General features: G+C 43.3%; 1 pseudogene; it reads right to left on the reverse strand.

Moving 5' to 3' along the window:
- Positions 1–14,832: 14,832 nt before the first annotated feature.
- Positions 14,833–14,933, reverse strand: LOC145357186 (U2 spliceosomal RNA; annotated as a pseudogene).
- Between the last annotated feature and the right edge of the window lie 10,035 nt (positions 14,934–24,968).

Raw genomic sequence — 24,968 nt, forward strand, 5'->3', positions numbered from 1 at the left:
TCTCTAGCCACCCCTACAAATACTGAGAAAGCATTTCCAGAGGCTGGTTGCAGGTGACCCAAGAAACTGCCCAGTGTACCAGGATCACTGCATTGAGTTACAGCTGGCATGTCTTCTCAGGGGACCCTTGGAAAGAACCTGGAAGTTCCCAGAAATAGAATATCAATCCCTTTCAGGATCAATTATTTTCGCATTGAGAAATGTATCTCTTTTGGAGAAGACGAGAAAAATGAAGTGCTGATCGCTTCCGGCCCAGAAAGGGCTGGGGCAGGCTCTGACATTTGCTGGTAGCTTGGGACATGTGTCTCTGAAACGTCCTTCAAGATGCAGGGAGCCCACCATGTAAACAAGACTATCCCTGGAATTTGAGACATCATGTGCAGCCTTACTTCTTAACAAGGCCATAAGACATAGGAGCAGAAGTAGACTATTTGACACATCGAGTCTGCTCCTTTACTCAATGAGATCATGACTGACCTGCAATGATTTTTCCCAATTCCACCTCCCACCTTATCCCCATAACCCTTGATTCCCTTACTGATTAAAATCAGCCTTGAACATACTTAATGATCCAACATCTACAGTTCTCTGCTGTAAAGAATTCCACTGACCACTGAGAAAAGAAATTCCTCTTCATCTCTGTCTTAAATGGGCCACCCCCTTACTCTGAGATTATGCCCTCTGGTTCTAGACTTTCCCACCAGGGAAAGAAACCTCTCAGCATCTACTCTGTCAAGTATCAATAAGGTTGCCTCTCGTTCTTCTAAACTCCAGAGACCAACCTACTCAACCTCTCCTCGTAAGAAAGTCCCTCCATACCTAGGATCAACCTGGTGAACCTTCTCTGGATTACCTCCAATTTCCTTAGATAGGGGGACCAAAACTATTCACAGTATTCTAGGTATGTCATAATTAGTACTTTGTATAGTTTTAGCAAGACTTCCCTATTTTTATACATCATTCCCTTAGAAATGAAGGCCAACATTCCATTTGCCTTCTCTATTCCCTGCTGAACTTGCATACTTGCTTTCTGTGATTTATGCATGACAGCCCCCAAATCTCTTTGTGCAGTAGTTTTCTGCAGTCTTTATCTATTTAATTAATCTTCAGATCCTTTAATCTTCCTATCAAAGTACACAACTTTACATTTTCTGACATAAGAACATAAGAAATAGGAGCAGGAGTAGGCCATCTAGCCCTTCGAGCCTGCCCCGCCATTCAATAAGATCTTGGCTGATCTGTCGTGGCTCAGTTCCACATTCCCGCCCTCTCCCCATAACCCTTAATCCCCTCTCTTATCAAAAAAGTTGTGAAGTTTTGCCCACTCACATATCCTGTCTACTTCCCTCTGTCACAGATTACAAGCAGTTTTTTTTCACTGAGGCACTGGCTGCCTTCTTAGCAGTCCTTTCATTGCTGCTTCAATGGTTTAAATGGGGTTTTGTTTATATTTACTCTGGGCTTCATGCAGTGTCCAAGATTTTTTGATCTTTTGAATTGTTCGGGGGAAGATTGATTGACAAGTCAAAGTTAGATGGTTCCCCCACAGAGGAATCCAAGGATCCACTTTCAGATTTGGTTCGGAGTTAGAAGCTGCCCTGGTTTTCAAGTTGCAGGCAGATTTTCTCCATCTCTCTCCCTGGTATTATAGATTCTGCTGGTTAGCTGGAAGCAGTTCTTCTTGCTTTTCTGGAGTGAGAATTCTGTCTCTTGCAGTGGTTCGCTGGCTAAATACTAGAGGCCAGCAGTGGCATTATCTCTACCTCGAGATCTACTGCCTGGTTACAAGGCTGAGAAATTAGAATTTCAATTCTCCAACCAAAGGACTAAGTTCTAGCAGTCTTATTTTTGGTGTTAAACCTATGGCAGGGCTATGTTATAAAGAGGTTTACACAATATCTTGGCTATTTATTTGATTGTTTGTAATTGGTGAAAGTTATTGCTGTATGTTAACTGTACTCTTAAGTAAACTTTGTTTGATAAAAGCTCCCTAGTGGGTCATTTGAAGTGAAACATCGCATTCTTACACTAGCCAAATTCAAATTGCAAAATCTATGATCCAGACAGGCTCCATAAAATATATCTGACCTGGACCATAACAATATGCAAACTTGGAAATAGTACTCTCACTTCCCCCCATCCAAGTCATTAATACATTGTAAATAATTGTGGCCCCAGCACTGATCTCCGTGGCACTCCACCCGCTTGCCATCCTGAAAATGCCCCTCCTATCCCAACTCTCTGTGTTCTATCAGTCAGCTAATCCCGTATTCAGGCCAATGTACTACCCTCAGCTCCGTGGCCTCATCCTAAGTAGCCCTTTGTGTGATACCTTATCAAACAACAGATGGGAGTTTTGTACCATGGGCCCATATGACTCCACAAAATGATGGAAAGGCGACGAGCAACATGTGAAAAATATGTACTTCTCTGCTCTTGCAAATGGGATTAGAACTGACAAAATATGGAGCGCGTTAAGCTGTTAAATAGAACTGGGCAGCAAACATAACAGTTTACAAGTTAACAGGCTTTTCCAATGTACCTCCAAATAACAGCTGCAAGGGATCATTCCATGTAATTTCAGCAAAATGAAGTCTATGTCTTGTTGATGTGCTAGAGACTTTTTGACAGATTTACTAGGTTATAGAGGAGGGCATCCCACTAATCATTGTTCGTAGTGGAGTACATGCCTCTGCCTACATCAATGGGGATGAAGTAGAAACAATTGCGAGCTTCAAGTTTTTAGGTGCCCAGATCACCAACAACTTGTCCTAGCCCCCCCCATGCCAACACTATAGTTAAGAAAGTCCACCAATGCCTCTACTTTCTCAGAAGACAAAGGAAATTTGGCATGCCAGCTATGACTCTCACCAATTTTTACAAATGCACCATAGAAAACATTCTTTCTGGATGTATCACAGCTTGGTATGGCTCCTGTTCTGACCAAGACCACAAGAAACTGCCAAAGGTTGTCAATATAGCCCAATCCATCACGCAAACCAACCTCCTATCCATTGACTCTGTCTACACTTCCCGCTGTCTTAGAAAAACAGCCAGCATAACTAAGGACTCCATGCATCCTAGACATTATCTCTTCCACCTTTTACCATTGGGAAAAAGATACAGAAGCCTGAGGACACATACCAATCGATTCTAGAATAGCTTCTTCCCTGCTGCTATCAGACTTTTGAATAGACTTACCTTGCATTAAGTTGATCTTTCTCTGCACCCTAGCTATGATAGTAATACTACATTCTGCACTGTCTCCTTTCCTTCTCTATGAAGGGTATGCTTTCTCTCTATAGTGTGCAAGAAACAATACTTTTCACTGGATACTAATACATGTGACAATAATGAATCAAATCAAATCAATTCACTTGAAGTTTCGGGAGAAGTTTTTGGAAAGGTATCTCACAATAAGCTACAAGGCAGAATCTTGTAGACTCAGTGACATGTCGGTGCAATGGGTTAAGAATTAATTGTTATCCCAAAGGGCAAAAGTCACTGTTAACAAGAATCAATTTGCTTGGAGGCTACTTAACTACAGAGATTCATATTTGGGCTGTTGCTTTGCCAGAGGGGAATTGTCTGCAAGCTTGTGGATCACACAAAATTTTGTGCAAAAATTAGTATTGCAGAGGATAGCAAATTTCTGTGTGTAAGCTTAAGTGCTTTGAGGGAATGAGTTTAACCCTGGCAAATGGTATTTAACATTAGGTAAATGCAGTGATTGATTTGGAAAGGCCCAGATACAAATATATTTGCATCTTACATGGAACAAAACAGAAATCAGTTATGGAAGAGTTCTTATTGTTAATGGTTAGTAGTTCTCTTTAGGATTGTTACTGCATGGCTTATGGTAAATACTGGGCTGCTCAAATCCCCAAAGGGAAACTCAAAACAACTACCCCATTTGTTTTTCTGCAATTTGTATAGTATGAGGAGAGATTTGGAAATCCAGATGTGATATCCCTGGCTAGTTGTGATAATTTTATAGTAAAATACATTTTTATTAAGCATTAGGGAAAAGCAGAAAATAAAATAGAATTACATTTAAACACAACTATGGCTTCACACAGTACCAATATCTTAAAACAGGTCCAAACAATCTTAATTGAACTACCTTCAGAGCTAATCTTCCCTGTATCAGTTCAGCGACTCCTTACAGATTTTAAACTCTATAAATGCCCTGTAACTTTTACTACACTGTGTCTTTAATTTCTCTTGGTGTGCTCTCTGAGGTTAACAGCAGTTGGCTTTTCAGATCTAACTCTGATCACACTAGCTGCTGGGAGTCAGCCAGCTATTGAATGTATTCAAGAGGCTGCGAGATATAGCGCTTGAAGTGAATGGGATCAAAGGTTAAGGGGAGAAAGCAGGATTAGGCTATTGAGTTGGACGATTAGCCATGATCTTGATGAATGGCGGAGCAGGCTCGAAGGACCAAAAGGCCTTCTCCTGCTCCTACCTTCGATGTTTCTGTTTCTATTCTTGCTGAGATCTAAAACAGCAACCCCAATAACTTTCAGTATCTCCTTAAATCCGTTCTTTCCCTTTGAACTCCCTATTGTCTCATCCAATTTCTTTAGAAATGCCTTCTCCCAGAGTTGGTTAACTGCATTATGTTACTTTAACTTTTAGAATTTAACAGAAAAGTGACTCGCTCTACTCATACTTGTCCTTTCCTTTCCAAGATACATATCTTCTCCTTTGAACCACAGCAACCCATTCAAATCGACTCCTGTCCTATAACATCCATTCTAAGTTACCTCATGTTAACATTGGCTTGAAATATTTCTGGATTTGTTACCTTTTCAAACCCACAGTTTAGGTTCACGCAGTCACTCTGTCTCTATTTCTTCAATTACTAACCACGCGTCCCCAAAATATGGCAAGGATACTACTAACAAAAAATATTTCTTGGGTTTTCCTGACAGGATTACGACCATTTCCAAAAACGAAAGCCAAAACAAGTAGATAGGTATTTGGTTATTTTAACAGGGCTCTTTGATTTAAATCAAAGTGCACCATTATGACTTCTGTTAGCCTACATTTAAAATACTGCATCTTGCTCTATTTTCTCCTCGTAGAGTGGGTTTCCTGGAAGGGTGCATGTTGTTGGTAATGAATGATGACATTATTTTCTCTTAAGTGCACATCCACACACACTATCCAGGGACTGAAAGCTGTGTGCGGAATCATGACATTGAGAAAATCAGCTCATGAGTATTGGTAAAAATTGTGTCTGTGAGATGGCTTTACACTCAAGTGTTGTCAGCTGACATAGCAACATCTGTATTCTATATCACCGAGGAGAAATTTGATTCCTAACAATCTCGGCTGGTATAGCAATGGCTTCATGTCTCTGGAATGAGAGAGAGGAAATGGTTCTTGCTGCTGATTACTATCCAATCCCTCTCCCTGGAAATGTTATGTGGATGAACGTTGAGTTATGATAGATGGGAACTTTGCTCTGAAGTTTCCAAAGTTGAATAGCCTGCTGACGATGACCATACATGAAGAGGTGTTGCTTAGGAGAGATGCCAGAGATTGCACTAAGTCACCACCCCATCGTGAAGGAGTGGCACAGACGGACATTTTCACTCCTTGAACATTTTACAGACACTGTTCTGTTTAATTAAAAGGCACCTTCATTGGGGCCACTGCATTAGCAAAACCATTTGAGGCAAAAGTGTATTTCCCCGTGTTTGACCCTAGCAGAGATTAGTTGTGTCTTAAAAATGCTTCTGTTCATCTGACTCAGTCATTCAAATTTGTATTGGCAAAGACATGCAATCTGTTTTTCAAAGTAAAAGGTATATTCATAGATCATGGAGTCCCTACAATGCAGAAGGAGGCTATTCGACCCACCAGGAGAATTTTCCAGCCCTGCTTGGCCCAAAACTGGAAAATCCCACCTGAGGTCAACAGACCTTTGCATGGCCAACCCCACGCCCACTACAATTCCCATGGCAGGCGGGATGGTAAAACTCCCCGCATCAAGTCTGCACTGACTCTCTGACAGAGCATCCTACCCAGGCCCTATCCTCATAACCACACGTATTTACCCCGCTAATCCCCTGACCTACACATCTTGGGACACTAAGGGGAAATTTACCATGGCAAATCCTGCACGTTTTAGGACCGTGGGAGGAAACCAGAGGAAACCCACACAGACACGGGGAGAGTGTACAGACTCCACACAAACAGTGACCCAAGGCTGGAATCGAACCCAGGTCCCTGGCGCTGTGAGGCTGCAATGCTAACCACTGTACCCCCCACCCCACCACCCCCACAATCAGTCTGAATTCTGAGCACCAAGGTTCCAAACAGCGGGCTGGTCAGGGATGAAATCAGTTTTGGGTGATAGTAAATCCAGCAGCCCCTTTTATACACTGCCCGATAGCAAATGAAAATCAGGCAGGATGTAAACCAAGCAGCCGATCCGCTAGAGTTGTTTTTGACATGGTCAATTTTATCCCCTTTAAGACCAAATTCTATCGTACTGCAGGTAATAAAATGTGAGAAACCTCTTTGGGGTCAGATTGTCACCCAACTCCCTCTCTCTCTATCTCCCCTTCTGTTTAAGCTATATTTGAAATTTTTTATTTATGGCGACAAATTGGATGGTGTTGCCTTGTAGATGATAAATATCTATCGTACCGCACAGGCGAGAATTCAATTCATTTCAAATTAGTTCATATTTCGTTCCATATAACCCTGCCATATAGAATCAGACGTTACCTTAATGCATGAGTGATTGCCTAAGTTCCAGTCACTTTGTTTTGTAAGTCTGTAACCTGCTCAGTGAAGATTCCAACAGACGCGTCAGCAAAACACTCAGACTCAGCTTTTCTGCCTCTCTGTCAGGTCCGAGACACCACAACACAGCAAGAGAAAAAAACCATTTCATAAACAGTCCACTACCTCCTCGCTGCCGGGGAAGGTAGTGGGAGCAAATACCATAGTGATTTTTAAGGGGCATTTGGACAAATGTATAAATAGGATGGGAATGGGGGGATATGGTCCCGGAAGGGCATGGGGTCTTAGTTCGATCGGGCAGCATGGCCAGTGCAGGTTTGGAGGGCCAAAGGGCCTGCTCCTGTGCTTAATTTTCTTTGTTCTTTGTACTTGTTTGAAGAGTAAAATGATTAACTGAACACATTTCCTCACATCTCTTGAATTAGTAAAATTGTATGCAAACAGAGTAGCCTTTGGTTTAAAAAATGCTGCAGGGTTTTGGGAAGAAAGATTTGCATTTAGATAGCATTTTTCGTTTACAATTTTTTGATTAAATTTTATTTATTGGTGTCACATGTATTAGTGCACAGCGAAAAGCACCGTTTCTTACGAGCTACACCAACAAAGCATATCGTACATAGAGAAGAAAAGGAGACACTGGAGAATGTAGTGTTACAGTCATAGCTAGTGTGCAGAGAAAAGTCAACTTAATGTGAGATAGGTCCATTCAAAAGTCTGTTGTTAGCAGAGAAGGTGCCGTTTTTGAATCAATTGATACTGATCTCAGACTTTTGTATCATTTTGCCGATGGGAGAAAGTAGAAGAGAGAATGCCCAGGGTGCGTGAGGTCCTTGATTATGCTGGCTGCTTTGCCGAGGCAGTGGGACATGAGGACAGAGTCACTGGATGGGAGGCTGGTTTGAGTGATAGACTGGGCTTCGTTCATGAGCTTTTGTAGTTTTTGGCAGTCTTGGACAGAGCAGGAGGCATACCAAACTGTGATACAACCAGAAAGAATGCTTTCTATGGTGCGTCTGTAGAAGTTGGTGAGATTTGTAGCTGACATGTCAAATTTCCTGAATTTCTTGAGAAAGTAGAGGTGTTTGTGCACTTTCTCGACTATAGTGTCCGCACAGAGGGACCAGGACAGATTGTTGGTGATCTGGACACCTAAAAACTTGAAGCTCTTGATCATTTCTACTTTGTCCCCATGGAGGTAGACAAGGCCATGTCCTCCACTACGCCTCCTGAAGTCAATGACTATCTGTTTCGTTTTGAGACTGAGAATTGAGAATATAAGAAATAGAAGCAGAAGTAGCCCATTTAGCCCCTCAAACCTGCTCCACTATTCAATAAAGTCGTGACTAATCTGATTGTGACTTTAACTCCACTTTCCCACTTGCTCCTCCCCCGCCACCTTCCCATAATTTTTAATTCCCATGTAAATCAAAAATCTGTCTAATTCAGCTTGGAATATATTCAAAGACCCAGTTCCCACTGTGAAAGAGAATTCCAAAGATTAACAGCGCTCTGAGGGAAGAAATTCTTTCTCACCGCTGTCTTAAATGAGAAACCCTTCATTTTGAAACAGTGCCCCACAGTTCTAGGTTCACACACGATGGGAACATTCGCTCAGTATACGTTGTGATGTTTAAGTCGACCTGACCCTATCCTTTCACCCAAAAAATCAGGGGGTGGGATTTTCCAACTCGGCTTGCACCCCAAGAAGTGGACTATGGAAAGGCGCATTTACCTTGGACAGGATTTTCTGGGCAAACACGACTGGAAAATCTCACCCCGGATTTTTAAGCTCACTGTACTGCCGCCAGTGACTCCCCCCCCAAACTCCATTCCCCCCCAGTGGAGTTTTCCGATGGACGCTGCACTGCACGTTTCTAGGAAAACTGGGCTCGGAATGTTCCAGAAGAAATGCTCAGCAGCGTTTCCTCCCACAGTCCAAAGATGTGCGGGTTAGGTGGATTGGCCATGCTAAATTGCCCCTTAGTGTCAGGGGGACTAGATAAGATAAATGCATGGGGTTATTGGAGTAGGGTCTGGATGGGATTGCGGTGTAAACTCAATGGGCTGAATGGCCTCCATCTGCTCTGGAGGATTCTATGATCCGTTGAATATTATATTCTAGGCAGTGAAGATGAACATTTATCCCAAAGACTTTATATGTTTTTGCCATAATTTTGCACAGTAGAATTTACAGTTATTATGGTGTTTCTGGGCTGCATTATATGCTGAAGGTAGTGGGGGATCTAACCAGCATTGCTGTTACTCAGAAGATTGGGGCCAATGATGCACAAATACCTCTTGGCGCAGTTTCTGCTGGAACAGGGCATCTCGTACCATACACTGCGAGCGAGACTTTTTAGGCTCTAACATATTTTGCCCACAAAATTGCTGGAAATGTGAATAGATAAAGGCACAGGGAGGGCATCTGGGACATTGGTGAACAATGTGACAGTGCATTTCTTTAGCAACTGAGATGTAACAAATAAACAGAGGAAGCACTGAAAAAGAGGGTGAATGGGAGCGGATACTTTCAATGGCAGACTGGGTGCAGAAAGAGAAATAAAGGGAAAGAAAGGTTGAATTAAGAGAGAGAGAGAAAAAAGAAGAGGCAGGAAGGAAAACTAAGAAAATATGACAGCTGGAATGTTATGGCTGTTCACGCCAAGGGGTTTTCCCATCCCGCTTCAGCAGATGGAGATTTGGCTGGATGCCAACTTCTCCAATCTTGCTGCAAGGGGCGCATGACGTGAACGGCTGTTAAGATTGTGCCTGACATTTCCAACGACAATCCACAATATGAATGAATGATGGTCCACACTTGTGTTTGGGAGGTCCTGTGACACAGTAGGTGGTGCCCTGCATTTGAGTCAGATACTCTGGGTTCAAGTGCCAACCTAAAACTTGATGACAGAGGAAAGTATATACATTACGTGGACAAACAGGTTGAATATCAGCCTGCTAATTTTCCCAACACACACCAATGGTAAGAGTGGGAGAATCTCTTGGTCAGCCATGTCATGGAACGAACGGTGGAGCCTTTACCGTCACTATCTATAACCCCAGGCCACAACATATATGTAAAAGTGCCTGTTGCCATTGCAAATCAGAACTCTGAGTGAACTGTAACACTTCAAGACTTGCAATCATTCACTTATTGGGCAAGACAGACTAATTGGTAACAATGAACAATTATCATATTGTTGAAAGAGTAATTAACCATAACACTTTGAGATGAATTCAGTAGATAATGTATCTGCAAAGATAACAACTTCATGAAATGTACTAGGTTGGTCAGCATTGAGATGCCATGGAGAGGCACAATTTGTCCAGCAGCCGGTGTCTCAAGTTGCTGGTCAGTATGAAAATTAAAAACAGTGTGTGTCACCGTTATTTTGCCAGCTCTATCTGGATATGAAATTCTTTGTCTGCTGTTCAAACAGAGTTGTTAGCTTATTGAAAGTAGAAAACAGATGGATGAATTTGATATAAGGGGATAGGCTTTAATTTCATCAACTGGGCAGATTACCTGCCCTTTATAGGGCAATCCAGGAGCAGCACAGTAGCACAGTGATTAGCACTGCTGCTTTACAGTGCCACGGACCCAGGTTCAATTCCTGGCTTAGGTCACCGTCTGTGTGGAGTTTGCACATTCTCCCCATGTCTGCATGGATTTCCGTCAGCTGTTCCAGTTTCCTCCCACAGTCCAAAGATGTGCGGGTTAGGTGGATTGGCCATGCTAAATTTCCCCTTAGTGTCAGGGGGACTAGATAGGATAAATGCATGGGGTTATTGGAGTAGGGTCTGGATGGGATTGCGGTGTAAACTCAATGGGCTGAATGGCCTCCATCTGCTCTGGAGGATTCTATGATCTGTTGAATATTATATTCTAGGCAGTGAAGATGAACATTTATCCCAAAGACTTTATATGTTTTTGCCATAATTTTGCACAGTAGAATTTACAGTTATTATGGTGTTTCTGGTCTGCATTATATGCTGAAGGCAGGATCCCTACCCTCCAATGGAAATTTCAGAGACACGCCTGTCTCTGCTTGGCTGCTTCACCCTGCTTTCATTTTTCAGACAATGGTACTTCAATTATTATTTGGTGGGACATCTGTCAGTCTCTGGAGGGATTCCTGCCTCAGCTGTACCCAGCATACCTTCTAATTCTGTCTTTTCTATGCTGCTATAGCTCTAAAACTTTATTCTCTCTAACAATGCTTGAATTCAAGTTCTTCATTAAGTTGATCTTTCTCTACATCCTAGCCATGACTGTATCACTGCATTCTGCACTCTTTTGCTTCCTTCTCTATCAATGGTATGCACAAGAAACAATACTTTTCCTGTATCCCAACATATGTGACAATAATAAATCAAATCAAATCATAAAGGTTCTGACCAATCAGAGGCCAGCAGCTCTGAAACACACCAGGATTTCTGGGAACGACTAGAAGGCTTGGGAAAAAGAGGGGCCATTGGTATCCTAAAACTCAGTAAGTCCAGGATCTTTCCAGATTGGATAGACAGGCACCGGGGGAGGGGTGTACATGTTGGACAGAACAGTGGAGAGGGTGGACGTGGGAGGTGGGCTTTATATTGACACAGGTGGCCAGGGAAGGTGATAGCCCATCCTTTCACTGGCCTTCAGCTTGCAGAGTTAAACTTGCTTGGCTATGCCTTGGGCACAGCCTCTCCACCACCTGTTAGGTTGAAATGGCACCAGGATGAGGCACTTGATTGGGCATCAATTGCCCGCTTAAGGGCATCAATTGAGTTATGGCCAGGTGGCCCACCCAATGCCTCTTCTGCCATCTGTAAAATCATGGCACGGCGGGAGCTGGCTGTGGGTACACCACCAATGAAACAGAATCCTATTGTACTGGTTCACCTGGACAGCACGGTGGCACAGTGGTTAGCACTGCTCCCGCAGTGTCAGAGACCCCAGTTCAATTCCTGGGTTGGGTCACTGTCTGGGTGGAGTTTGTATGTTCTCCCTGTGTCTGCGTGGGTTTCCTCCAGGTGCTCTGGTTTCCTCCCACAGTCTGAAAGATGTGCATTGGCGATGCTAAATTCCCCCTCAGTGTACCCGAACAGGTGCCGTAATGTGGTAACTAGGGGATTTTCACAATAACTTTATTGCAGTGTTAATGTAAGCCTACTTGTGATATTAATAAACAAGCTCTTAAACTACCTGATTATGCATTTGAGAGTAGCCAATAATGTTCAGTCCTGTAGGTGGGTGAAGTTCACTAGTCCCTACCAACGCCAATCATTGGTGATTACAAGGACACAAGATACAAATGGGTCTTCCAATAAAAAAACTATTAAAGTATTTGGAATCAGGGTCTCCCCAAAGACCTGAGCAAAGCAGGGCTCTGCTCTATGAAGCAGAAAGTTCATCCACCTCAACGTCAGTTTGGGCCATAACACTAAATGGGGTTGTTGTGAAGCTAAAACCACTTGTAGTGTAAATGCATCCAAATTACACTCCCAACACCCCCTCACTTAAAAGGACTTCATCTCGAATTGGGAAGATTGCTTCCAGTGACCAACATGACATTTTTGCCAGAATTTTACCGCCCCACCCACCCGAGGCTGGTAAGATCTCACCCAAGCCCAATGGAAAACGCAATCTGAGAGCCTCGCCTGCCCCAATTTCAGGGTGGGCATACTGGTAAAACTCCAGCCTTTAACTTCGCAAACCTGTCATTTATGAGACCTCTGAGATTAAGGCTCCTGGTTTTAATAGAAATGAACAGTGCATTATGGTCAGTTTGTGATGTGGATTTTTGCCCAGCAGAACCTGGATCCAAACTTCTAAGCTCAATTAGATTGAGAAACCCCACAGCCAACCTAGCGAGGAGACTTTTACTTCATTGGTCAGTGCAGATTTAAGTTCTGGGGCTTAATTGATTAACTTGCAACCATAGAAACATCGAATCATAAAATCCCTACAATGCAGAAGGAGACCATTCGGCCCATCAAGGCTGTACCGACAACAATCCCACCCAAGCCCTATCCCCATAATGGCAAGTATTTACCCTGCTAATCCCTTGACACTAAGAGCCAATTTAGCATGGCCAATTAACCTAAAGCTCTTATCTTTGGAATGAACTAATTTTGAACCAGCGACACATCACGTGATATCTGTATGATCATCTCGACAATAGCGATGGATTTCTGTCACTTTCCTCCCTTGAAGGCATTGACTTTTGCTGTGGTGCTGACGGTGGCTACATTTCAGAAGTAATTTATTAGTTGTGAAGTGCTGTAGAACAGCCCAAGACAGTATTTAGAATAGATATTATAAACACAAGTTCTCGATTTCTAATGGTATCTAAACCAGCTGGCTATTCTGTATATGTGAGGCTAATGGAGGGCATTAGTGTCAAAAATTCAACCCATTGTTTAACTTATCCAAGCAGTAGGCGCATTACTTCCTTCGCATCCAGTCTTGCATTTATATAGTGCCTTTCATGACCACAGGACATCCCAAGGAAATTTCATAGCATCATAGAAACCCTACAGTGCAGAAAGAGGTTATTTGGCCCACCGAGTCTGCACCAACTACAATCCCACCCAAGCCCCAGCCCCATATCCCTACATATTTACTCACTAATCCCAGTATTAATTTAGTCAACTAAGCACTTTTGAAGAGCAAATACAGTTGTAATATAGGAAATTTGGCAGCCAACTTGCATACAGCAAGCTCCCACAAACAACAAGGTGATAATGACTAAGTAATCTGCTTTTGTGATGTTGATTGAGAGAGTAATATCAGTCAGCACAGCAGAACTCTCCTCTTCAAATGAATCTTTAGTACTCCAGCTGAGAGAGCAAAATCAGACCTCAATTTAACAACTTGCCCAGAGGATGGCATGTCCAGGAATGCAACACTTCATCAGAACTGCACTGATATGAACCTAGTTTTTGGTGTTCAAATCTTGGAATGGAGCTTGAATCTACCATATTGTGACTCAGAGGCAAGAGTGGTACGGGACCACAGCTGACACTTACATTTCACAAAGATTTTTTTATTTATTAGTGTCACTAATATGATTACATTAACACTGCAATGAAGTTACTGTGATAATCCCCTAATCGCCACACTCCGGCGCTTCTTCTGGTACACTGAGGGAGAATTTAGCACGGTCAATGCACCTAACCAGCACAGCCTTTCAGACAGTGTGAGGAAACCCACGCAGACATGGAGAGAATGTGCAGACTCCACACAGACAGTGACCCAAGTCAGGAATCAAATCCGGGTCCCTGGCTCTGTGTGGCAGCAGTGGTAACTTCTGTGCCACCATTCTATTTAACATTCATAGAGGGGTAAGTATAATTTTGTGTTCACCCCATTACAAATGCTTTGATTCTAAGAATCGCACCCTTATTTTTCTCTTTTATGTTTCCAGTTTCTCAGATTAATTAGTTCTTTAGTATGCAGTAAACATAAAGAATGCTGTGGGGCTGTCACTCCATCAGGCACAGAAGCAAGTGATGGTGTGTGTTTACCACTACTTTACTTCATCAATTCCAGGCAATACATGGAATAATATAGTCTGGAAACTTCTACACTCTAACAAACTCCTTATTTTAAATAGCTTAGTAACTTTGTTAAAATGAGAAAAAACATATTTCTGCTCAATATGCAAATGCCCCGATGTTGGTCTGATGTAGACTAAAGTATAGCAAAGGCCAGAATGGTACTTACTTCGCTGTTATTTCTGGGGCAAGGGGTTAAAAGCTAAAATGCATCCTTGAAGCAATAGATTTAGACAGTGGTTGAAGCAGCTGTTTTATTTACAAGATTGGGAAATGTTCTTCCCTCGCATGTACAGACACAATTTTCTCTTGTACCTTTTGGCACTTTATTCCCAATCAAAAATCCAATTTGGCCCAATCAGAGTCCCCACAAGAGAGACAAAACAGATCCAAGCTGACAAGACAGGACATCCATCCCATCTTGGGCTCCATCAAACAAGATCCAAGCTGACAGGATGAGGCATTGCACTCCCTTCGGGGGCTTGATCTGAGCTTCAACTTCGCCAAAAGGCCCTGATGGCTTTAAAACATTGCTTCAGGTGAAACTTCAGTATAACCTCATTGGCTAAGTCCAGATGCAAGACCAAATACTACACTTAATCTTAGCCAAAAGGCTGAGAAGTAAATATATACGGACAAGTTATCAACAGGTATGGGGAGACCATGCAAACTCCTCACAGTGACCCAAGATGGGAATTGAACCTAGGTCCCTGGTGCTGTAAGGCAGCAGTGCTAACCACTGTGCCACCGAGTTTAAGTAAATATAGGGGATTAATATGGGATGTCATGTCTAGAGGAGGATTATTGGACTAAAAGAAACAACAGAATGGAAATAAGTCACTTAATTGAAGAGGGAAGCAACACTGCAACAAAGAAAATTCTTAAAACAGAATCTATTCTGGATTCAACATTTCTCTCCTCTTCCCGGTCCATTTCATCTTCTTTATTGCAGTGTCGCTTTCCTCTTCAATTAAATGACTTATTTCCATTCTGTTGTTTCTTTTAGTCCATTAATTCTCCTCTAGACATGACATTCTATATTAATCCCATTTACTTACACAAAACCAGGCAGCACGGTGGCACAGTAATTAGCACCACGGACCTGGGTTCGATTCCCATCTTGGGTCACTATCTGCGTGCAGTTTCCATGTTCTCGCCGTGTCTGTGTGGGCTTCCTCCAGGTGCTCCAGTTTCCTCCCACACTCCAAAGACGTGGTGGATTGGCTATGCTAAATTGCCCCTTAGCATCAGAGGGATGAGCAGGAAAAATGCGTGGGATTACGGGGATAGGGCCTGGGTGGAATTGTTATCGGTGCTGGTTCGATGGCCCCAATGGGCGTTATGATGGTTATTACAAAATAACCATCGTATTAAAAAGGGAGAAAGATACAGCCTTCTACAAACCTAAAACTATCTGTAAAAAATGCAATATTTTTAAATGAACTGGCATTTGAAAGTTTGATTTTTTTCTTTAAAAAGTGAAAGTTGAGGGGAGTTACATTGCTGACAGGGAAATTCAGCACAGCAATATAAAATAAGTCTATTCTTGTACAAGAACTGTGTTTTCTTATTCAATTAACATGTAAACAAAAAGCTGACCTCCAAAAACACTGTAAATCTCAGGTGAGAGTGGATAGATACAGTGATTACAATGCTATCTAAGCAATTTACACACAAGCTCAGTCTTAAATTGTTAGCTAAGCTTGCAATGACTAAGCTTTTCCTTTAACCAAGTACATTATACTTAATGCAGAGTTCTGCATTGCAGGGATTCTATGAAAGCCATCTTTGCCCTTTGTGTATGAGACACGGCCCACAGTATAAATGTTTGCAACAACTGAAGGTAAACAGGAAGTCCATTAAAAGGGTACTGTCTTCAAATAATACAGAAAAATGTTTGTTGAATCTTGGCTTGAATAACGAATTAAATTCTTTTATCTAATTGGCGGAGTTAACCAAAGGCTCAATGGCCAATGACGCTGAATGATTTTTGAAAAAACAAGGGAGAAAATAAGGGAAAGGGGCTAGGTAATGCCAAATCTGGGGGTTAAAATTACATGGATTAAGTGAAGACTGAGGTGACTTGGAGTCCCGGAAAACACTGCTAGGATTGGAAATTTAACCAGAGTGAGGATGCAGCTGGGATGAAGAATGTGTAGGATGACATTTGGAGTTTTAAAGACAGCTCGAATTACACTGAAATAAATCATTGTGTCCCCAGTGTGCGACCTACTATAGTTTCAAAAAAATCTTCAATGTCCTCGAGCAAAGTACTTTTTTCTTATAAGTACGCCACTTTAAGTGAAACTGGTTTGAATACAGCAGCTATCACTGAAGATATTGAGGGCTAGATCTTAGCCCAGTTAAGGTGAATAGATGGTATATGAGGAGAGATTGACTAGGTTAGGACTGTTTTCCCTGGAGTTCAGATGAATGAGGGGGGAACTCATAGAGGCTTATAAAATTCTAACAGGACTAGACAGGGTAGATGCAGGGAGGATGTTCCCAATAGTGGGGGAGTCCAGAACCATGGGTCACAGTCTGGGGATTCAGGGTAGACCATTTAGGACGGAGGTGAGGAGACATTTCTTCACCCAAAGAATGATGAGCCTGTGGAATTCATTACCACAGGAAGTAGTCGATGCCAAAACATTGAATGCATTCAACAGGTGGCTGGATATAGCACTCGGGGTGAATGGGATCAAAGGTTATGGGAAAAAAGCAGGATTAGGCTATTGAGTTGGATGATCAGCCATGATCGTAATGAATGGTGGGGCAGGCTCGAAGGGCCAAATGGCCTCCTCCTGCTCCTATCTTCTATGTTTTCAAACTAAACTGATGGAAACAGCCTGGTTTGAGTGCCTCTTTTCTCTTGTCAATGGGTATAGTGTGTGCTATGATCAGCAGAGTGCTTTCCAATAACTGTTTGATGCATGAAGTGATTCAGGGAAGCAATGTAATGCAATAGCACCGAACGAGTCACATACATTCTGATGCAATGCGATCCAAATGGCGTCCAATCACTGAGGTTAATTAGGTTATTTTTGCATCAACTGCCTCTGCCTCCATTTTCTCTTCCAAGTTCTTTAATTTCCACATGACTTTTGTTACAGTATTTAATCCTCACTAGGCCACAGGGAAATATCAGTTCTTGGCTAACACTGGCATTCTACACAAAAACTGGCTTCATGCTGGATCATCTTGGCGTATCGCGGGAATGCAGATTGAAATATTTATCAGCATCCACAGAGCTGGCACCCCATTGAAAAGATTTATAAAATAACATGAAATCCTTATATTCTTGCTATTGCAGCCTTCTATATCCCGGTGTGTCACTAAAGAATAATTTTCAACATAGTGTAGCAAAATGCATAGTGGGGTAAAAGAACTCTCCATTAAGGTATTTAGTTCATAGGGAACGAACCCTGCCATCCTTACTTGGCCTACATGTGACTCCAGAGCCACAGCAATGTGGTTGACTCTCAACTGCCCTCCAAGGGTAACTAGGGATAAGCAATAAATGCTGGCCAGCCAGCGATGTTCATGTCCCATGAATGAATTTTTAAAAACTGAAAGGAATACGATAACTGGGATGGGCAGAGGATGAAGTACTTTCGAGGAGCCAATAAGAAGAAAGAAAGAACTTGCATTTATATAGCACCTTTCACAACCTCAGGATATCCCAAAGTGCTTTTCAGCCAATGAAATATTTTTAGATTGCAATCACTCTTTCGATGTCGGCGGCGAGGTTTTACTAAGGCCATGCTTTCTAATCTTACTAACCCTTGATGAGGTTTTGTTTCCCAATGACAGACTTGAGAGAGTCACTATAGTTTAACTTCAAACAACTTATTAAGTACTATTTGCAAAGACCTCAGGGTAAGCACATGGTATCCGAGACACAGACTGTTCTGCTCCTAGTTCCCTTGGAGCTCTCGGTCATTTGCTGACTCACGTCACAGTTAAATCATTAATATCATCACGGTCTCATTAACGCAGACATTAACTCTACGGCCACTGTTGTAATGTTGGAAACACAGCATTGAATTCAAACACAGCAAGCTCCCATAAACAGCAATGCAATAACTACCGGATCAGTTGTTTTTAATGTCAGCTATGAATGAGTTGGGAGCACCCTTGCATCTGAGTCAGAAGGTTCTGGACTCCCTCACTCAACATCACGAAATCAGATGATCTGGTCATGATCACATTATTGTTTGTGGGAGCTTGCTGTGCACAAGCTGGCCAACACACCTAACCAGCACATCTTTCAGACTGTGGGAGGAAACCGGAGCACCCAGAGGAAACTCACATGATTAGTACTGCTGTCTCAGAGTACCAGGGACCTGGGTTCGATTCTCAGATTGGGTCACTGTCTGTGTGGAGTTTGCATGTTCTCCCTGTGTTTCCTCTGAGTGCTTCGGTTTCTTATCTCAAGTCTGTCATCGGGAAGCAAAACCTCATCAGGGGTTAGTAAGATTAGAAAGCACGGTCTAGGTAAAACCTCACCTCTGACATTGAAAGAGTGACTGTAATCTAAAAATATTTTATTGGCTGTAAAGATGTGTGGGGGTAGGCTGATAGGCCATGCTAAGTTGCCCCTTGGTGTCCCAGGATGTGTAGGTTAGAGGAATAAGTGGGGTCAATTTATGGGGATAGTGCTTGGGGTGGGATTCTTGGTGATGCAGCCTCGATGGGCCAAATGGCCTCCTTCCGTGCTGGAGTTTCTCTGATTTCAGGGGGAGAATATGCAGACTCCGTACAGACAGTGACCCAAGATCGGAATCGAACCCAGGTCCCTGGCGCTGTGAGGCAGCAGTGCTAACCACTGTGTCACTGTGCCACACCACTAGGCCATCATAGTGGAAGCTACCATATAAATGTAAACTCTTTGTCTCTTTAAAAGAACACAGCGCCCACTTTCCAGTAATTCCATCCCGCTTGGCTCTTATCCTCGCTCAAACTGCTTCAGTATGGCATGGCATTGACTTCCAACCCACTGCTGCCACACAGCCAGATACAACCTAGAAGTAAATGTGCTGGTTATACAATTCACTCGGGCTGTTACTGGAAAGAGGCAAACACTGCAGGGTAACAGCGTTCCACACGAGACTATCATGTATCTGAGGCAGGTGCCATCAGCATTTTCCCTCAGTGCAGAACGAAAGCCACTTCAAAGGGGCTGAAGGACTGTCTGGTGAAGGAAATGGAAATTTCACACTAGCGCAGTGCTCAATCAAAGTGTTATTATTGCAGCAATCTGAATGGAGCTTTACACTGCTCTGAAATCAGGAAGCTAAAAGTGCCCTGGAAGTCCCTTAATTAACACCAAGTGCAAGAAGTAGAAATGTGTTTCCCTTTTCCACACAAACCAGCACCCTTTAAAAAAAATTCAGGGCCTTAGTGCGTTCCCTCCAACCGTGCAGCAGAGAATATTGAAAGGACAATATGATTACTCGTTCAACGAGGGCACCAACTTGTTTGGGCTAATGCTTTGTTGGGATAGTGGACAAGGGGAATCGAGTAGCCATCCGTCAATATTTGTGCAGTGTAATGTCTAATTCACAGCCTTCAAGTCAGCCCCCATCGCACCAGCCAATAATTTTCACCGTCGGTGGCGGTGAATAAATGTCAGCCGTTGTGTTGGCTTAACTGGGCTTGTGCACACCTGGACAACATGCTACTGTTCCGAAGCAGAATCGGAGTCCCATCTGTGCCATGCCCAGGAACTAGGGACACTGAGCCAATTGAGAAAGTCTATGTCTTGTGGTCTGCACTGGCTACCCTCAATGTTCCACTACAGTTAACGGGCAGACATCCATTGTGGCGTGAGATGCATGTGGTCCCGACATATGCCAAGAAGCGGAAAAATCAAATCTGCCCTAACTAGGTTAGTGACTGCCTCCTTTGTAAACTCTCCAATCGCCTGGCATTCTTTTAATACTAATGTTGTTAAAGACTACAATACAGCCTTTCACCCACAGGTCAGGTCATTCGGTTCAACTGAAAATGTTATGAATTTTAAAGGAGGACCAGGTGGGGGGGAAAAAAAATCGCAATGTCTCATAAAAATTAATTTGCATTGGATTTTTAATTGAAATTAGGTCGAACGGCGACATTTAATTTTGGACGGAAATGTGGGTGGCGGGAAAATATGAACTGCAAAATAGTCAAAGGGTTTCACATTCTGCAATCTAAAGCAAGTGACAACAGTCTGGATATGGAGGATAAATAAGATGGGATTGCTGTACATTTCTAACAGGGGAATTATCAGTGTGTTTTTGCAACCGGTGACCCTGTACATCAGGTGATGGGTACAGTCTCCCCTCTAAAGGCTGTCTATTCTCTGGGTAGCAGGGGGCTGTCAGTCACTGGCCCATCTGTTTGTTTAAAGTGACCTCTCTGTGATTTCAGTATCTGAAGCGACACCTAATGCTGTCACTCACTGCGCTGATGGCCGTGCCCAGCATTGCAAAGGGACACCACAGGGAAGCCTGCAAATCATTTCTCCTCGAAACCTTATTGAACGATGCTTGAGATGAAGCATTCTGCCCTTACACCGAAATGTTTGCTGTCAGCTAGCTGCGACTGACAAACATGAGGGCAGCTGGCCCCCAAAACTGATCAGTGAGGCCTTAGGCACTAGGGCAAAAATTTGCACTCCTGCCCCATCTGTACTACATTTAATATAGACCGAGGCAAACGCCTGTAGCTAGAGGGGTTTGTGAGCACCGGGGAATCTATATACAGTGGGGGTCTTAAAAGCTGCTGGAAAATCATTTTTATTTTGTCTTTTCCCAGAAGGCGTGAGGTGCTTTAAAATTCTTTTGGAATTGGATGACAAAGGGTAAGTAATGTGGCAGCTGTCAGTTATCGGCTCCCTGTAAGATGTGCCACAAATCGTTTTGTCCCTCAATTTCCTCCCCTTCTCTCCAGATTGCTGTGAGTTTTGCTGAGATACAGCTTCAAAACTACTGTCAGCACTCCAACACGTCAAACAAGGGGCCTTCACCATGTGTCAAACTGTGTGTGTGGGGGTTACAGGGATGGAGGCATCACCACCAAGGCTGGTCCAGTGCTCGACATCCACGCACAACTGAGTTGTTGACAGCTATGGTACATACCACAAAACTTTCCCAAATTACCAATCTCACTCACAAGAACTACAGAAGATAGAGTCATAGAATCCCTACAGTGCAAAAGGAGGCCTTTCAGCCCATCGTGTATTCACCAATCCACCTTTTTTTATATTACCCAAGCCCTGTCCCATAACCCCATGTATTTATCCTGCTAATCCCCCTAACCTACACATCTGGGGACACTAAGGAGCAACTAGCATGGCCAATCCACCTGAGTTACACACCCTGGTATACCAAAGACCAATTTAGCATGGCTAATCCCCCTAGCCTGCACATCTGGAGACACTAAGGGACAATTTATCATGGCCAATCTGCCTAACCTACACATCTAGGGACACTGAGGGACAACTTAGCATGGCCAATCCACCTAACCAGCACGTCTTTGGAGCGTGGGAGGAAATCAGGTCATCCAGAGTGTGGGAGGAAACCTACACAGACACAGGGAGAATGTGCAACTTCACAGAGTCACCCAAGGCCGGAATTGAACCCGGGTCCCTGGCGCTGTGAGGTAGCAGTGCCGCCTCACGAGTGTGGGAAAGATTGGTGTTGGAAATGGGTGGGTGGGTATGTGGGGCTACAGGAAAAGAGCGAGAAAATCTGGGACTTTCCTCCTGCCAAAGGATTGATTTTTATTAGGCAAGGGTATTAAAGTTTTAGATGAGGGTGAATTTGAAAGGTACAGACCAGCCATGCTCAAGTTGAGTGGTGGTATAGTCTGAAGTCGCTGAATGGGCAGACTCCACACTTGCAACTGAATTCTGCGACTGAGGTTAAAATGAAAACTTACAAACCTGGGACAAAAAGCAGCCGGGGGAATGTGCTGTCCAACTGTTAGAAGAGATTAGAGGGAGCTTTACACAGTATGTAACCTATGCCGTTTGACCTCAGGGACTTGATGCTGATGCTGAGCACTGCAAAAGAGAAAGAATCCCCTTCTCGAGGCGAGCATCCCTGCTCTTAATTTCCACATACATCTGTACAAAGAGTAGTCAGATAGCCCAATAAGTAATATTCTGGTACTTTCTTCGAGAGGTTCCATTCACAGTTGAACACATTCATTTTATATTCGGATCAGCAGGGATAATTGGTAAGCAAAAATTTAGACTTATAAAATTTAAAAGTATATCACTCATAATCACACAAAATAACCAAAGTATATTCCCCAGCTTCATAATCACTGTCATCAAATCGAATCGCTTAAATGTTTGTATATTTATCCTCCAAACAGAGAATGCAGGTGAGGAGATTTAATTAAAGCCTGGACTTCTGGTTTTATGACTGGAAGTAATACCCTGGGGCCTAGATTCTTGGCCAAGTGCTGGTGGGGGGTGGGGGTGGCTGGTTTGGGGGTGGAAGGGGAGTGGGGGCAGGGGGGAGGAGAGAATATGCTTAACCACTTGAAATGTGAAAAATTTATAAAGGAAGGCAGGCAATTGATGTTTTCTATTCTTGGGCCCAGGAGACTACAGACTTGCTCTCTCAATGTTAAAGTGCAGTGGAGCACTGCATCTGCCTGCTTGTCTTGTATGGACACAGATAGGAAGAAGCACCGTGTTTGCCCTATTAATGATTTAACACCCTATTGTATCTGTAAACTCTACTACCTTTGAGCAAATGTAATCTCTTTATCATCCCTTAGCAAAACATCCGCCAAAGAATCCTGTTCAAAATACTGTTGGATTCAATAGTAGTGTTTTAGAATAGGATGAATGGTAAATCCTGGGGGATTTTAGCCGCTTTAAAGGATTAAGCCTGTATTTATGTATCTGTGGTAAAGTGGCATAAAGCAGTGTTGCTGGGTACAGTGAGATATAAAATCAATCAATGCCGTCCTGCTTGCACTGGGAGGTGGGGGCAGCTGTAGTAGCAGAAATTCTCAGCTGCTACGTTTCACTGACATTTAGCACCTGTGTTATAGAAGAAACACTGTGGATGGTGAGACGAGAATCCCAGTGTGATGGAAGGAGAATGAATACCCCTTAATCTGGAGTCAAATCAGAGTGAGGGTCCCGCTTGTGCTGCAGAAGCAGGTCAATTCAACTTTATTCTGAATTCGTTAACACATCCCACCACCCTACACCCCTGCCCCAAACTTGTCACATGACAGAATGTGGCAGCGTCCACTGCTGCGACCCAAACTCATTCGCCCAAAGTCTTAGAGAGTCATAGAGGTTTACAGCGTGGAAACAGGCCCTTTGGCCCAACTAGTCCATGCTGCTCCTTTTTTTAAACCCTTGTCCTAGCACAAGCTCAAAGGGTTAAATGGCCCATTCTCTTCCTATCTTTGGCACTTATCTATCATCCAACATAGCATCTTCCAGAGAGGGCAACCTCAATGCACAACCCACTTGATCATTGGTGTGCAGTTTACACAGCAGTTAGATTACATCCAAGGACAAGAATGGATGAGGCAAAAAGAAAAATGCAGGGAAAAAGTGAGGATGATTGCAAACTCTGATGGCGCAATGGTGTAGATTAACAGGACTCTAAAGGACTTTACTATAAGTAATTAGTTTTTACCAGTCTATGAGGATCCCAGGTCAGGTGCTCACTTGTAACTGGGTGAATTGATCTTGAACTGGCTAGTGCTAAAGATGCAATCGGCTTCAGTTAGAATAAGGAAGGGAAAAGTATTCAAAGTTCCTTGTTCTGATCAACATTTAATAAAAGATCGTAGACTTCAAGTGAAGACAGGCCACCCCCACTAGCTTCTGCCTCAACAACAATCTCTCACCTCCTGCTAACAAAGCAGGTGGATGTGGGGAGGGGGTTTTAGGGCAGAGACTCTGCCACACAGTTCAGTCAAGCACTTTTCACAGTGGTGTAGAAGGTGTGACCTGCCGGCTGAATGGAGACCACCAGCTCCTCTGATTCAACCCAAGAAGCCCCTTCCAGTTCCCCTGTACTTGAGCGCACAAGGTTAACTGAGAGTTGTTTGCAAACCTCCCACTCTCAAAGGTCTGAAAAAGACTTCTCCCCTCCCCCACCTCCCCTCCAGGTTCAGGAATCTTCCTTTACCACTCCTCCATCAGGACTCTTTCACCAGGAGCGTAGACCCACAGAGAGACCTGGGAGTACAGGTCCACAGATCCTTAAAAGTGGCAGCACAGGTGGAAAAGATAGTGAAGAGAGCATGTAACAAGTTGGCAAATTATGTTACAGTCACATAAAACATTGATTAGACCACATTTGGAATACTGGGCAGGATTTTACGGCCTCCCTTGGGCGAGACTGGAAATTTCCCACCTGGAAATTTCCACTATCGGACTCTTGCTGTGCTGATCCCAGGCAAGGTGGCAGAGATCCAGCTATTGCGTCCAATTCTGGTTGCCACATTACCAGAAGGACATGGAGGCTTTGGAGGGAGCACAGAAAAAGTTTACCAAGATGTTGCCTGGTATTAGCTGTGAGGAGAGATTGAATAAATTGGGATTGTTCTCCCTGGAAAGACGGAGGCTGAGTGACAATCTGATAGAAATTTATAAAATTATAAGGGGCGTAGGTAAAGTGAACAGTTGGAAG

Source organism: Carcharhinus amblyrhynchos, chromosome 22, assembly GCF_965287045.1.
Source record: "Carcharhinus amblyrhynchos chromosome 22, sCarAmb.v2.hapA, whole genome shotgun sequence".
Taxonomy (NCBI): Eukaryota; Metazoa; Chordata; class Chondrichthyes; order Carcharhiniformes; family Carcharhinidae; genus Carcharhinus; species Carcharhinus amblyrhynchos.